This window comes from Lupinus angustifolius, chromosome LG06 (genome assembly GCF_001865875.1).
Source record: "Lupinus angustifolius cultivar Tanjil chromosome LG06, LupAngTanjil_v1.0, whole genome shotgun sequence".
NCBI classification, from domain to species: Eukaryota; Viridiplantae; Streptophyta; class Magnoliopsida; order Fabales; family Fabaceae; genus Lupinus; species Lupinus angustifolius.
Window position 1 is genome coordinate 24371645 of NC_032014.1, and position 18312 is coordinate 24389956.

Sequence of the window (18312 nt, forward strand, 5' to 3'; positions counted from 1 at the left end):
ATATTTATATACATACACATAATTATTATAATACTACTAACGTGTTCACCTATCATTAACTAAGTAGTATATCTATGTATTAACAATAATCTATATATTATGTTATATATATAGAATAAAGTAATGGTGTATAGTTAGGGATAAAATGATTGAAAGGATAGAAAAGATAAAGATGATGATATGATCTTTCTTAATTATATTATGATAAACATTATGATAACCATAACAAATTTAATCAAAAGTCACAAGAAAGATAATGATATAATAAATAATATAGGAAATATTACTTACTATATTATTATAAAAATATAAATACTCCAAAAATATTATTTAATGAAATTTCTTAAGTAGGTACTTCTAAAATTATGAATTATTCAATATAACGATAAAATAATTCTTCTAATATAAATTACAAAGAAACTCATTATCAAATGATATGTATTCACTTTGACGTCCAATAACCAATAAAATAACTTGTTTTTCGAATAGAACAAAAATCATAAACATATTAAATAAAGATTAAAAGATCTACTACTAAACTAAAAAAATCATATTTATTTTTAGATAAATCTACAAAAGTAAATCAAGATTTTTCACTCACATATTAAAATAATAGAAAATTGTGGGTATTACAATCCTTACCTTCTAACAAGAAATTTTGTCCTCAAAATTTTGTGAGGTTATACTACATGGAATAAGATTATAGTCCCGTTATCAAATATAAGATACACACAATCAAACACCAATTCAACAAGTAAAACCATTAAGAGAACTTAGTTGTAAGTCGTTGGAATGATCCACGTACAAGTTGATACAACATTGGGAATTCAAGAACTAACATTCGATGAAATTGAAGATGTCAAGATAAGGTTGATACAACATGGGGAATTCAAGAACTAACATTTGATCAAATTAAAGATGTGAAGATACAACAAAAGGATGTAAAGACACAACTTGAACAAAATTATTATTACGAGTACAAAATTTACCAATTATTTATTAAGAAAACTAGATCTCAATGATCTATCAAGACAACAATAAATCTAGACTATTAGAAAATTTTGAATTAAAAATACTACGATATTTTTGTAATTGTAATCAATATGGAAAGAGATTAAATTTTCATAACTCATCATTCACAAGAGTGTAAAAGATGTTAATCAAGGTGAAAATAGTTAAATGAACACAAACTAGATAGAAATAGAAACATTTCACTTCACACATGTCAAATAGTCATAAAACAAATTCAAAAAGTTTTCAAATTTACATTTATCACATTACATTGAGAGAGAAAAGAAAATATTCATCAAATAAATAATCATCTAGGCATACAAGGATTTTAAAAATTCAAAGAGCAAAATGAAATGGTCATAAGTTACCAAGTCAAGATTACATTCCCATTCATTTAATCTATGCATGGTTAATTGATTTTGGTTCTTTAAAAAAAATTGACATGCGACCTCTCAGACCCATGAATATACCGAGCATGTCACCGGTAACACCCCAGTCCTGACATGCGACCTCCCCGGCTCATGAATACACTGAGTGTGTCACCCACCAGCTTAAATACCCCCTATAGTATTTTATTCCCCACAAAGGGGAGCCTCCCACGACTCGAACCCATGACCTCATGGACAAATACTAGGGTGTTACCAGTGACACGCTCGGTATATTCATGGACATGAGAAGTCACATGTCAGAACTAGGGTATTACATACATAATAGGGAATGTATTAGCACCCTATCTGCTTGTTTCAAACGGTATCCTTCACTAATTTTCATGGCTTATCTTATACTTTAAAGTTATTTTGTTATTCAATTATTTATTAAAAGGATAAAATTTTAATTACTTTTTGTTGTATCTTATCACATCTATTTAAAATCTTTTAAATTTATTAAAAAACATTGTAGCAATTATTCTTAATTTTTAAGAAAGTGAAGTGGAGCTCAAATGTCTATCACCACATTATACCTTAGAAATTAGGATTATTTAGAAGATTTTGGATTTATTAAAAAAAATTGTCACAACTATTCCTAAATTTTAAGAAAGTGAAGTGCAACCCAAATGTTCGTCACCACATCATACCTTAAAAATTAGGATAATTGTTATTTTTTATTTCCATATTTTATTATTTATGGGATAGATTTCTAACCTGTTAACATGCATTGAATCGACGCTTGGCATGTACGAGATCAAACAATACAATCCATAATTCTCCATTTGCTTCAGCATATGTCTCTAGTATTATAGAGCAGAGGATAAATACTCTATGTCATGACTCCATGAGTGGTAGAGATCCTAAAATATTTCTTGTGTTGGGTGTTTTGTATTTTTTTAGTTTTTTGTGTTAGGATTTTTTGGTATTGGAGATTGTGTTGGGATTCATTTCTGATATCTTTTTGTATGGTGTGAATTTGTTGGTGGGCTGTGGATTTGTCTGGTTTGTATTCTTTTGGTTTAGGAGGATAGAATCCTGAAAGTACCTTTTTACTATTTTTCCAAGGGTGTCTCTTTCGGTTTGAGAGCATAAAACTTTCAAAGTATTTTTGCTATTATTTTCCGGGGTCTCTCTTTTATATTTTTTAAATTGAGAGGGTATGACTATCAAAGTAATTTTTTTGCTATTTTTCAGGATCTTTTTGAGAGAGGTCCCCTTTTTAGAGATTTTCTTTAGAAATGTTTTCTTTGAGCGAGGTTTTTTTTTTCTTTCCATGAGTCTACACTTCTATTTATAATAGAGGATTACACTCATGTCTTTTTAAATTAAATATTCACCATTATTATTTTGGAGCGGATTAGAGAGATATATTCTTTCTCATAATTCAATTGTGATTATTTTTTTTATATTTACCACATTAAGGATGTGAATACCCATTTTTGTCCTGTCCAAAAAAGCTCAAAACCTTTTTTCCAAAATAATTTCCATAAAAAATTACTTAGATTTTTGAAAAGAATTAAATAAATAATGGGCTTATAGAAACCCGAGCTTTTTTTTTCCTTCCTAAAATTGCAAAATTAATAAAGCGTTTTTTATTATTTATTATTTATTTTTCAAAATTATAATATTAGATAAATAAAAAATATGTAAAACTATATTTTATTAATTTTTATGATTTATTTCGAATTTATGAAAATAAATAAATAAAAAACCATGAGATATTCCTAATATTCCCATTTGAATTTCAATAAAACAAAAATATAAAAAAAGAAATAGTTAGTCAAATAACCAGAAAAGTAAATGGGATCAAATCTCTTAAAATGTTGAATTCTAAAATCAGAGATAAAGATGGTTAGCATAGTTTTAGGGAGTGAGTTATTTTTCATTTAGAATAAATAGATGAGTATATGTTTAATGAAGGGAGTTCTAGAAAAGTTAAGAAAAAAAGCAAAAAGGGAGAGAGGGAAGAAATTTGCCTTGAAAACTGTAGAGAGAAGAAAGTGAGGACCTTGTAATCCAGTATGAGTGACACTACTACAAGGAGTGTGCACCCATCGCTCCAGCCATTGGATCAATCTTGATCACGTTTATTTTGTTGACTCATCGCTAGAACCAATCCAGGCATGACACGCAGACATGCGTATGCTTCTTGGTATAGACGCACATACACTAGATCACGACACCCCTTCCTAGCATATGATCCAGTGAAACCAGAGTATTTCAGACGTTGTGCACTCTCTATTCCATCTAACCACTTACTGACACGAGGCATTGTCTTTTGCAGCAGACTTCCCAACCAATCGTTGAGCAGTACCCTGAGCACCATCTTGGCTCCCATCCACACCGGATTAAAACTCACACAGGTTTTAAATTCTCTAATCTTTTCCTTGTTTTAACACAATTTATTTTTTGTTTAAATAATAATAATAATTGTATTTAATCAACAAAAAATTATTTTTTTACAGTAAATAATTAAATATTATATATTTTTTGGAAGATGAATTAATAATTTATTATGCATAAATAATAATAATAATAATTCCTTAATATAGTAAATAACAAATATGTTTTTAAGACCTTTCAACAACTAATTAATGTTTGTTAATTTTTTTATTTTCTCTGTAGTTAATTAAAAATTATTATAAAAAATGTGAATCTTTTTACTAATATAAAAATGATTTTTAATGTAAAATTTGTTTTTTTCTTCATAAAATACTTATACACATTATTATTATTATTGTTATTGCATATAAAAAAATTATAACTTGTTGGGATTAATCAGAGGATAGAGGCAGGTCGCGTTAACACTTCTTGTCCTCATATCATTATTGAATGGTCGTGTTACGACGCTTCTTTTTAAAATGGGATGAAGTGCGGACATTAGTTTCTCTTGCTTCGCTCTTTTTAAGGAGTTAATTATTTTTACAAATAAAGCATTTTAAAATTTAGAACTACGTAGTCTTATTTCCTAAAATATTTAGGGATACATAGGAGCAAGATTTATTCTTGTCAAAGATAAAAAATAAATATTTTGTTTTACACAATCTAAATTGAAATAAACTAAGGGTATTTAAATCATACAAATAGAAAGGGTACCATTTAATTACGAGCGGACGATGTGCTAATACCCTCCTCGATCTGTAATCGACTCTCGAACCTGGATATCATAATCCAAAAGCCCAATTTGATTGGGCTTAAAATATTTTTCTACATTTTTAAGTATAAAATGTAGTGGCGACTCTAAGAGATCGTCGTAGCCGAAAATCAAGACACGACAGCTGGCTACTCTGCTGGGTTTTTTTTAAGAGAGTTAGGGCTAGTGCAGTTTTTTGCTTGTTTTTAAATACCCTTTTTTTCTTTTCGTTTTGTACACAAACATTTTTCAGCGTGTTTGTTCATTTATTTATTCATTTATTTATTTTGTTCAAGTTAATTAATTATGTGAATATACTCACCATGGTTTATGTAGCTTTAGGGTGAGGGTTTATTTTAAAAAAATCGCTTCCTCACACACTCACAATACACTTGAGTACACACACATACGCCATATACCCGAGTTGTTAGAGATTAAGATTAAGATAAGAGGGACATTTGTTTTACCGGTGTTAGACTTGTCTCCTAGTATTAACATAATGGACCACCCAAATTATTCATAGTATTGTGAGTTAGGCACTCAAGGGGCTCAAATCCTCTTGTTCCTAACCTATGATATAGGGATTCCTTTCTTCTAAGATTGGAGACAATTTGGTAACCTAGAAGTCTAGAGTATTTATTGAGTCCACTTTAAATATGACCTAGTACCCCACCATAGGGTTGTGACTTTTAGAATTCTCAAAACCTTATAAGGGCACCTTATTTAAGACACAAGAAGCATAACTTAAGTTTTATCTGTTATCATTATAAATTGGAACTTATGGCTCTAAAAATGTGCTCATGCCTGAGTGCTATGAGGATGTCATTGCACTTTGATGTGCATTGATCTTGCAAATTTACAATCCCATAATCCATCCCACAAATCATATTCACAAAAAAAAACAAAAAAATAAATAAATTCATGCATTAAAATAAGATATAAGTTTAAAAGTTTTGGAGGATGATGCAAATGTAAGACCAAGGTGGTGTGGATCCTTAGGCAGATTTTTCTGATGACACAAGGCTTCTTTGGTAATTCTCAAACACTAAGAAGATATTCTTAGTCACCCCATTTGAGCCATAGACATTATGAAAGGAGATTTTTGAAATAATCCTCCATATGTCAAAAAGCTCGGGGAGGGTAGCTATTCATCAGTTTTCCATGACATTCAATTATTAGGAAATAAATAAACTTTACATACATCATTTACCATATCTGACCCAAAGGATACAAAAATAAAAGTCAAACAAAATTGTTCATTTGGTCAACGTGCAAAATAAATTATAGAAAGTAATAGCCCGTTGAGAATCTTCATTATCTCAAGCAAAAGTTAGGGCAAGCGAAATGCATTGGCAAAGACCTACAAAAGTAATATTCACGTCCTATCGGGTAGGGTTACAACGTTGACCTATCATATTACAGAAATCCAATAGAATCCTAGTAATTGAATGTCATGTTAGAAAACTATTGAAAAATAAGATAAAGGGGAAAGGAGAAAAGAGGAATGGGTATGAGAAATACATATTTGAGTCTTATATCTTTTCTTGGAAATCCTTAGCCAAACCATGATACAGGCTTAAAAAAGACCTTGTTAAAGATTGATTTTCCAAAGATTATCACCATGGCAAAATAACGCTGACTCGACTAAACTAAATTTTTGATAAAAATATCTCATATTTAATGCATGAACTACATCCCCTCTTAAAGAACATCATCATAATCACCACATCAACACTCAAACCCCAAATAGAACTTCAGTTTTATATTCAATTCTCCCATCATCACTTATAGCCCAAACACTAGCCAAGTTTGCATGATCATTGTTTTTAGTATTCCTTCTTAAAAAGTCGTGCATGAAATAGAGAGCAATAATCAAAGAAGTAGTTACCTAACTGGGGCAGTTTTCTGGGATGATTCTTGTGCAAGTCCTCTCGAATTAAAGCTTATCAAGACAATTTGAATAGTAGGATAACCCTTAGTTTCTCGTAATAGGGCAATTTGTTGGGATGGGTCCATTTCTCTGAAATCGAAAAGTTTCATGAAGTCCAAAATTGGGGCAATTTTACATAAGGGTGTTAAAAAACAAAAACAAAACAAAAAGAATGCTAGGTTGAAAACCCACAAGGATAGCCTAAGAAAAAGAGAGCAGTACTAAGTCGAAAACCTAAAAAGGCGATTTAATATCATTAAAAAAAGAGAATTCCTGGCATATACCTACATCAAGTATTTTGGGCAAAAATTAGGAAAAGTTAAATGAACACCCTTATACAAATTATAGTTTAAGAAAACTGAGGCAATCAAAATATTTTCTCCGAAGGAAAACGAGCAATCACAATTGCATCTCCCAACGATGAGGTTCCAAACAACTTATACTGATGCAATATTATTTGGATTAACTATTCTTCTCAATACAACATTGGGACAACTAGCTATCAGCAGATCATCCCAGTCAGCAATAGTTAAAAAATGAGTTCACGTTTCACTCAAGCTCAAAAAAAACAATTCATGAGCATACTAGAACATTGGTGCATAGTTTATACACTTCATTTCATCCCATTCACAAATCATACATGACATCACAAAAAACATCATACATAACATACTCTCAAACAGTCACCTATTACTTTACAATCATCAAATCAAGTTTTCAGGGTCATGTACCTCGAAGTGCAATCTAAGCTCTTCGGGTCCTGTACCTCAAAGTTCAATCTAAGCTTTTTGGGTCCTGTACCTCGAAGTGCAATCTAAACTTTTCGGGTCATGTACCTCGATATGCAATCTAAACTTTTTGGGTCCTCTACCTCGACGTGAAGTCTAAGCTTTTTGGGTCCTGTACCTCGAAGTGCAATCTAAGCTTTTCGGGTCCTGTACCTCAAAGTGCAATCTAAACTTTTCAGGTCCTGTACCTCGATGTGAAATTTAAACTTTTTGGGTCTTGTACCTCGGGTAGAAACCTATACTTTCTGGGACTTGTACCGCGATGTGAAAATTTAAAACTTTTCAGGTCTTGTACCTCGATGTGAAACTTAAACTTTCCAGGTCCTGTACCTTGATGTGAAATTTAAACTTTTCGGGTCCTATACCTCGACGTGAAATTTAAACTTTTCGGGTCCTATACCTCGACGTGAAATTTGAGCTTTCCGGATCTTGTACCTCGACGTGAAATTTAAGCATTTCGGGTCCTATAACTCGACGTGAAATTTAAGCATTACGGGTCTTGTACCTTGATGAGCATTCAAAATCAAGCTTAGTGGGTCCTGTACCTCGACGTCAAATATATGTTTTCTGGGTCCTATACCTCGACGAGTACCTTGAAATTTTCGGGTCCTGTACCTCGATGTGAAATTGAAACTTTTCGGTTCTTGTACCTCGACGTGAAATTAATCTTTTCGGGTGTTTTACCGCGATGAACATTCAAAATCTAAACTTTTCGGGTCTTGTACCTCGACATGAAATATATGATTTTCGGGTCATTTACCTCGAAGTGGAATCTAAACTTTTTGGGTCCTATACGTCAATGTGAAATATAAGCTTTCTGGGTCATGTACCTCGACATAAAAACCTAAACTTTATGGGTCTTGTACCTCGATGTGAAAACTTGAGCTTTTTGGATCCTGTACCTCGACGTGAGATTTAAGCTTTCCAGGTCTCGTACCTTGATGTGTGATGTAAGATTTCCAGGCCCTTTGCCTGATATCTTTCAAAATTGTACCTTCTAGGCCTTGTGCCTGACATTTTTACAATTTGAGGGTCCGTGCTTGACGACCTCAAATTGTACATTCGAGGGTTGCGTGCTTAACGACCTCAAATTGTACATTCGAGGGCTCAGTGCTTGACGACCTCGATGCCAATATCCCCAGGCCTCGTGCCGGACGTTTTAAAATTTGAGTGCTTCATGCTTGACGACCTCAAATTGGACATTCGAGGACCTCGTGCTTGAAAATCTCGAAGTCAATCTTTCCAAGCCCTATGCCTGGCATTTTAAAATTTGAGGGTTTCGTGCTTGAAGACCTCAAATTGTGCATTCGAGGACCTCGTGCTTGAGGACCTTGAAGTCAATCATTCCAGGCCTCGTGTCTGGCATTTTAAAATTTGAGGACTTCGTGCTTGACGACCTAAATTGTACAGTGACCTGTGTTTTTGGTCTTTATCGTCGTTTATTCAAATTCTGGAAGTACACCGACCAGTGTCTTTGGTTCACTTCCATCTTTATCATATCTCTAAAGAGTAAGCTCGAACCATCTTGAAGATAACTCAACTCATAAAAGAAAGATTGACATTTTCGAGCTTTGAGATTTAATTAGTTAGGCTTTTTCCGAGGCTTAACAAAATTAACACTCATTTCTTTACTAGTTACTTATCATGATATCCCTCAAACATCAGTTTGCTTGCTATCAAATAAGCAACTAGTAAAGTAGGGCAACTGTGAATACCCATTTTTGTCCGGCCTAGAAAAAGCCCAAAACCTTTTTTTCAAAATAATTTCCATAAAAAATAAATACTTAGATTTTTGAAAAGAAATAAATAAATAATGGGCTTATAGAAACCCATGCTTTTTTTTTCTTCCTAAAATTGCAAAATTAATAAATTGTTTTTTATTATTTATTTTGATTTTTCAAAATTATAATATTAGATAAATAAAAAATAAGTAAAAATGTTTTTATTAATTATTAATGATTTATTTCGAATTATGAAAATAAATAAATCATGAGATATTCATAATATTCCTATTTGAATTTCAATAAAACAAAAATATAAAAAAGAAATACTTAGTCAAATAACTAGAAAAGTAAATGGGATCAAATCCCTTAAAATGTTGAATTCTAAAATTAGAGATAAAGATGGTTAGCATAGTTTTAGGGAGTGGGTTATTTTTCATTTGAAATAAATAGATGAGTTTAGGTTTAATGAAAGGGATTCCAGAAAAGTTAAGAAAAAAAGCAAAAAGGGAGAGAGAGAAGAAATTTGCCTTAGAAACTGTATAGAGAAGAAAGTGAGGACCGTGCACCCATCGCTCCAACCGTTGGATCAATCTTGATCACATTTATTTTGTTGTAGACGGTGTGCACTATGTGTTCCATCTAACCACATACTGACATGTGGCATAGTCTTTTGCAGCAGACTTTCCAGCCAATTGTTGAGCGACATGTTGGGCACCATCTTTGCACATGTCCACACCCGATTAAAACTCACACATGTTTTAAATTCTCTCCTTTTTTCCTTGTTTTAACCCAATTTATTTTTTGTTTAAATAATAATAATAATTGTATTTAATCAACAAAATATTATTTTTTTGGATAGTAAATAAATAAATATTATATATTTTTTGGAAGATGAATTAATAAATTATTATGTTTAAATAATAATAATTTATACTATATATAAAGCCAAAACATATTATAAATACCTACATGACATAAATTTCACTTACCTATTTTGTCCTTATAATTAATAATTATTATTCATACAATAAAAAATATAAATGGAGGTTAGAAGAAGTTACATCCACTAAATATATCGAACTACAAATGCATTTTTAATAATATCACAATTCATTTTTATATTTTTATCAAAAAATTATAATATCATGCAAAAAATGATATAACTCTCTAAAATGAAATATATAAAAATTAAATGTTCAATACTAAAAAGTAAAATTGCAGGTTGGCAAACACGGAGTGACTACCGACACGCTAGTAATAATAGTTCCTTAATATAGGTAATAACAAATAGATTTTTAAGACCTTTCAACTTTGTTAATTTTTTTATTTTCTCCTTTTTCTGTAGTTAAGTAAAAAATTTTATAAAAAGTGTACATCTTTTTACTAATATAAAAATGACTTTTAATGTATAATTTGTTTTTTTTTCTTTATAAAATACTTATACATATCATTATTATTGTTATTGTTATTGCTTATGAATTTTTTTATCTTTTTCGGGATTAATCAAAGGATGGAGGCAAACTATATTAATACTTCTTGTCCTCGTATCATCCTTGAACGGTCGTGTTATGACGCTTCTTTTCATTCGATTAATTCCTATATTAATAATAAAAAACCAAAAAAATATATTATAATTGTTTTCATATCTTTGTAAAATTGGATGCGGTGTGGACATTAGTTTCTATTGCTTCGCCCTTTTTAAGGAGATAATTATTTTTACCAATAAACCATTTTGAAATTTAGAACTACGTAGTCTTGATTTCCTAAAATATTTAGGGATACATAGGAGCAAGATTTAATCTTGTCAAACATAAAAAATAAATATATTGTTTTACACAATCTAAATTGAAATATACTAATGGTATTTAAATCATACAAATGGCAAGTGTACCGTTTAATTACGGGCGGACGAGGTGCTAATACATTCCTCGATCCGTAATCGACTCTCGAACCTGGATATCACAATCCAAAAGCCCAATGTGATTAGGCTTAAAATATTTTTCTACATTTTTAAGTATAAAATGTAGTGGTGACTCTAAGAGGTCGCGTAGCCGAAAATCGTGGCGCGACAAAGGATATTTTTCATTTAAAATCGAAATTAATCAAAATCCTCTATTTGGACATACAAATATTTTGGTTATTTTAAATCATCTTAGGACTATTAGATTTGGCAAAAATGATCTTTAAAAATCGCAAAAGATTTGTTTTGCTTATTATAAAATTGCAACCATAATTTATTTGATGGTCAAATCTCTAATTATTTAATTTTCTAAATCAAAGAGATTTGTGCAACACAATCAAATCAATATGAAATTTTCCCAATTTGACTTGCATATTTTTTATTACAATGTTTAACTTATTGGATTAATTGACTTTCCATGTGGTCCAATCCTAAAATATTTATTGTCATAAATTATTTGTTGCCATAACTTTATTTCTTAAAATAAGTTTCTTTTGGGCCGGACAAAATCGGATGTTCACAAGTAGGTATAAGGGTTGCCTTTAAACCAAAGCACTCTTAACATCACTTTGAATTCGATTCATAGTGTTTGCACTCTTTTTGTTTACATTCATTGTGTTTTCACTCAAAGCACTTTCAATCAAAGTAATTTTACTCAAAGTATTCTCCTCACTCACAAGTGTTTCACTCAATTCTTCCCTACTCATCAGTGATTCACTCATGACTTCAAGTTCTCTTTTTCTTCTTATGGCTTCATATTGTAATGCCTTTTTGAACACCCTTACAAAGTCTATTGGCTCAAACTCCCTTTGGGTGGACTTGGGTTGACTTGGTAATTTGTTGTGATTGGCTTCGTGATAGGCTTTTGGAGCATATCTACTTCTCATCACCATCTTCAATTTTTCTCAAGTACCAATTGATTTTGCACAAGATCTACTCCTCTCTTTTTGAAATTGAACCCACCATCTTAAAGCATATTCCTTAAACTCTGAAGTAGTCACCTTAACCTTTTTTCTTCATTGCAAGAAGTACAATTGAAGATTTTTTCCATCTTTATTTTCCACTTCAAATAGCTTTCTGGATCATTTGCTCTGTCATCATGGTATACAATATGGATGTGCTAGGAATAATTTTGACACTTGACACTTTTGACTCAATGTTGACACTTTTTGTTTTGGAAAATTTTGGGTTCACACGTTTTTGACACTTGGGTTTTGACTTGACTCTTTTGTTGGGGGAAATTTTTGCTTTTTTTTGGTCTCTTTTGACTTGTAAAAGAAAATAAATTAAAAGACACGACTAAGATGGACTTTCCATGAGACAAAGAACAAGTGGTCTAGACACCAAACAACAAGTGGCTTTGATACCACCCGACACGAACCTCCTTGGGATGGTTCTCAGTTCACGATTGTTCTTGGATTATGTATTAGCTTTAGCCGAGATTGCTTGAGACATGGCCTAGTCTATACAAATTTTTGGTCGCGACAAATAAAAATTGTGGCTTAGCCAAGGCAAACTTTGTTTGTTTAAGGCAGCGAAAATTATAAGTTTGGATAAAAGAAATGGAAAATATTTGAAGGTGATGGTGCCACTAACAAGAGAGTTGTTGTTTGATAAGAAAATGATGTTCGCCACAAGGAAGGATCCTTTATAAGAACTTAGGGTAAGACACTACACCAATGGTAATAAGCCTATGAAATCCACAAGGAAATGTTCCTTGATAAGTTCGAAGCTAGGGGCAAAGCTCAACTAAAGAGAAATTAATCTAACAAAATTCAAATTATCATTTCATCATGTTAATTCGGTTACAAATAATGGTGTGGCTGGCCAAGCATGGCTCCAAAAAAATGAAAGTAATTAAATCATACATTAAGTGTTATTCCCTCAGTTCCTACATTCATAAGCCTGAGAATGGTCTAGGTTCAATGGATTCCAAGAAAAAAAACTATATCATGCATAATTTATGTGTTATTAGAAAAAGGGTTTGAAAGAGGTTTGGTCGACACTACTCTCTTTATCCGTAAAATAGATAATCATGTTTTAATTGTTCAAATATATGTTGATGATATAATATTCGGATCGACTAATGACATCCTTTGTGTTTATTAAAAAAGATTAATAATGATGTTAAAAATATATGGTGGAAGTTGTGTTCTTCTTCTTAATTATATATGTCATTTTATCTCTCAATCAACTTAAAAGTTTAGATTTGTAATTTTCAAGGTGTGAAAGAACTTCTCCAAGTTATGATCTTTAGTGGTAATGCATCATTTGATATTTATTTTTTATTATAGTTGATTTGTTTCTACTTTTAAATTTTACTTTTCTGGGAAGAGTACGTGAAAAATGAAGTGGTGGACACAAAAGTAATATCTATTTATTATAATATTTATTGTCTATTTTGTTTATTAGCAACGCTTAATGATTATGCTACAAATATATGGTAGAAGTTATCTTCCTCTTTTTAATTATTGATATGTCGTTCAGTTTGACAATCTACTTAAAACTCAGAAATTTATCATTGACTTGCTAACTTTAGTTCTCGGTTTGATATTTTAATTAAACTTAATTTGTTACTACTTTAAAATTATGTTTTAAAATTTTATGAAACATATTTAAATAGATCGTAAAACAATCTCAATTAATAGTAGATCTTAAAATGTTCTTAATTAATATCATTTAAGCAATTTTAAAAACATAAATAGTAGGAATCCATTGTTCTTATTAATATAATGAGCTATGATATTACAATTAATAAGAAATTTTGTTTATATTCTACGTCGCTTAAGAAATTATAGAAAATATTTCAAAATAATCATTTTTATACGAATTATTTAAATTGATCTTAAATTGTTCTCAATTAATATTATTTAATTATTTTTAAAACTTAAAAGAGTAAGAATTCAATTTTGTTAAAAAAATCTCAATTAAATCATTTAATCATTTTATAAATTTTAAAATGTTAAATAGATTATGTAGTAATTATGTATTTAAATAGTAGATCTTAAAACATTCTCAATTAATATCATTCAACCATATTTTAAAACCTAAATACTAAGAATCTATTGGTATTATTAATAGAATGAGCCATGATATACAATTAATAAGGAAATTTGTTGATATTCTACATCGCTTAAAAAATGGCACACAATGAATTTATTTCAAAATAATCATTTTTAATACTATTATTTAAATAGATCTTCAAATGTTTTCAATTAATATTATTTATTTATTTTTAAAACTTAAATATTAAGAATTCAATCTTACTAAAATATTCTCAATTAAAATCAACTAATCATTCTTCGAATTTTAAAAAACTAAACATAATATATGGTAATTACGCATTTAAATAATAGATCTTAAGATTTTCTCAATTAATATTATTTAAGTATTTTTTAAAATTAAATAATAGGAATCCATTGTTATTCTTAATAGAATGAGCTATGATATTAAAATTAATTAGGAAATCTGTTGATATTTAACATCGCTTAAAAAATGATAGACAATAAATTTATTTCAAAATAATTATTTTTAATACTAATTATTTAAATAGATCTTAAAATGTTCTCAATTAATATTATTTAATTGTTTTTGAAACATAAATACTAAGAATTCAATCTTATTAAAACATTCTCAATTGATACTATCTAATCATTTTTTTTTTAATTTTAAAACAATAAATAGAATATGAAGTAAATATATATATAAATAGTAGATCTTAAAACATTCTCAATTAATATCATTTAATCATTTTTTATAACTCGAATAGTATCAATCCATTGTTATTATTAATAAAATGAGATATGATATTACAATTAATAAGGAAATTTGTTAATATTGTACATCGCTTAAAAAATAATATACAATGAATTTATTTCAAAATAACTATTTTTAATACTAATTATTTAAATAGATCTTAAAACAATCACAATTAATATTTTTTAATTATTTTTAATATTTAAATTGTAATAAATAAATATTATTAAAACACTCACAATTAATATCATCTAATCATTTTTTAAATTTTAAAATGCTAAATAGAATATGTATTAATTATGTCTTTAAATAGTAGATCTTAAAACGTTCTCAATGAATATCATTTAAACATATTTTTAAAACTTAAATAGTAGGAATTCATTGTTATTATTAATAGAATTAGTTATGATATTATAATTAATAAGGAAATTTATTGATATTCTATATTGCTAAAAAATGATAGACAAAGAATATAATTGAAAATAATCATGTTTAATACTAATTATTTAAATAGATCTTAAACTTTTCTCAAATAATATTATTTAATTATTTTTAAAACTTAAATAGAAGAATTTAATCTTATTAAAACATTCTCATTTAATATCATCTAATCATTTTTAAAATTTTAAAATGCTAAAGAGAATATGTAGTAATTACGTATTTAAATAGTAGATCTTAAAACGTTTTTAATTAATATTATGTAATCATTTCTTAAAAATTAAATAGTAGGAATCCATTGTTATTATTAATAGAATGAGCTATGATATTACAGTTAATAAATAAATTTGTTGATACTTTGTCTCGCTTAAAAATGATAGACAATGAATTTATTTCAAAATAATAATACTAATTATTTAAGTAGATCTTAAAACATTCTCAATAATTATTATTTAATTATTTTTAAATCTTAAATAGTCGGAATTAAATCCTATTATTAATAAAATGAGTTATGATGTTACAATTAATAAGGAAATCTATTGACATTCTGTTTGACTTAAAAATAAAATTACTGACTAGAGCTGAAGATAATAATATGATATCGATTAGATGATAATTTTTTATTATTATTGCAACTATGCTTATTAATACATTTTATTATTTTTATTTATGAATTTGTTCAAATCACAAAAAAGAGAGAGTTGTGTAAAGGGTAACTTCTTTGACAATTGATTTTATTGTGATAAATGAGATAAATTTCTATAAAGGAATAAAATTAGAAGCGTACCTCTACAACCTTACTACTGTTATTTTTATTTTAAAATTATTAATCTACCTATATTTATGGCTTAAAAAATAATATCTTGGATTCAATTTGATTGTGAAAATGAATTGATTTATTTTATAATTTTGATTTATTTTTTATTTCTTAATTTCAGGCGATATTCATTATGGATATGAATTTGAGACAATCTCATCATGGATATATTTTGTGATAATGAATTGTGTTAAATTACATTCAAAACAACATATTAAAAAAAATCACCAAAATATAATTATTGCTTCTTTCTAAATATAATTATTGTTTCTTTCAAATAGTCAAATACTTTTAATTGACAAGAAACCATAACGTACTGTGCAACTTCTTTAAATGTATGTATGTAACAGATAAAAAAATTATAGCTATGACTATTTATAAATTTTCAAGGGTAATAATATTCATATGTATATTTTTTTAATAAAAGCTCCATGAAAGTCATTTAAAATTTACTTTCAAGTAGCTTTCCAGTTTCATATACATATTGAACCCACAATAATAAAGTTATATTTTTTTGTGATAAAGAAACAACAATGCATGCAACAACATAAAGTAGGCTAATTATTATGGATTGTTTTGCTAATACACACTATTATTGATATAAATGTGGAGCAATGTTCATTATGAATATATTTGTGATAATGAATTGTGTTAAAGTTCATTCAACACAACATATTAAAAATGTTCAGTTGTACTTTCAGGCTTGGGACAACATTTAATAATAGATTATATTTATTTGTGATACAATAAATTCCATAACATGTGATTTATTGAGCATAATATATGACTACTTTGTAAAACAAGAATATTTGTGATTGTAAAAATTTCAATATTGCCACTTTAAACTATTGTAAGAATAGTAATGTACCATGGTACCCATATTATTAATAAAGTTCTATTTTTTGTGAAAGAAACAACAATACATGTTATGCGTTATATTATAAGATTAAAGTGTAGCCTATATGCTATGCGCCAATTTATGTTATACATTATATTATAACATATAATTTAAAATATTTTTATATGTCATCTATCATTCCTTACATATCAAGTAAACATATTGTGTAAAAATTATATGGCTGAAGACATACTTTGCTGACATGTAATTGTACATATTTGGTCATACAAAAAATATAATAACATTTTTATTAGTTAGAGTTATTTTATTTATTTATTCTTTACAATTATTATAACTACTTCATTCCCTACCTAATGACATATACAATTGTTAATTTTGATAACCCAATTAACATCAGAGTTCAAAGTACTTATCTAAATCTACAATATCACTAAAAGAATGAAATGAAGAGTTTTTACAACTAAGGGCAATATTTGTATCAACCATTGAAATTGTTGATCAAATAAATTATTGCACCAAAATAATTTATTGTATCAACTATGTCTAGCAACACCTCTATGTCTAACAACTATGTTTATCAAATTGAATATATAATAAATTAATATATTGTATCAACTATTGAAATTGTTATGGGAGACAAACACATCTTAAAGTTATTGTAAAATATATATTTTTAAATTATTGCACCAAAAATATTATTGATTGAGTCGTGAACTAGGTCATCATTCTTTGTAACACATTTCCACTACAAGAAATTTGCTATATAGTGACAGCAAAAAACCGTAGGTAAAAAATAAAAATTCATTGGTATAGCCGCAAAAACCTATACCTATAGACGCTTTTCTTCATCGTCAATAAGTCGCTATTACTACACTTTTATTTCAATAGGTATAAGTCTTGGACTATACTTACAGTTTATTTTTTATAGGTATAATAAGTCTTGGGCTATATCCACGGTTTATCGTCCGTAGGTATAATGTAACGCCCCGAAAATCATTTCATATTAACTATATTTAATCTCTTAGAAAAATGGGTAAATTTTCATTCCCCCTTTTTTTTTCTTTTACGTAGACTATAACTTACAAATCATTTTCACTTTTACCTTATTTCATTTTCAAGACGTCCCATTTTCAAACCTTGCGGAAATAAAATTCTTAATACATTGAAGATAATTAAATGAACAGAATTCTTTTCTGATTACTTCTCATTCATAAAATTCTTGAATAAAGACAAAATTGTTTACAGGGCGAAATCTAATCATCGCCACAAATAAAATAAAAACTGAAAATACAAAAAAAAAATAATGTTAGGGCATTGGCATTACAAAAAGTATCTCACACAAGTTCATATCACAACAAAACAAAAGAGAAACCTCCTAAACCGGAGGTGCACTAGAAGCCTCGCTAGGGTCTTCCTCCACCTCTGAGTCAGAAGAGATCTCAATGACCTCAACTGAATCTTCTATGCA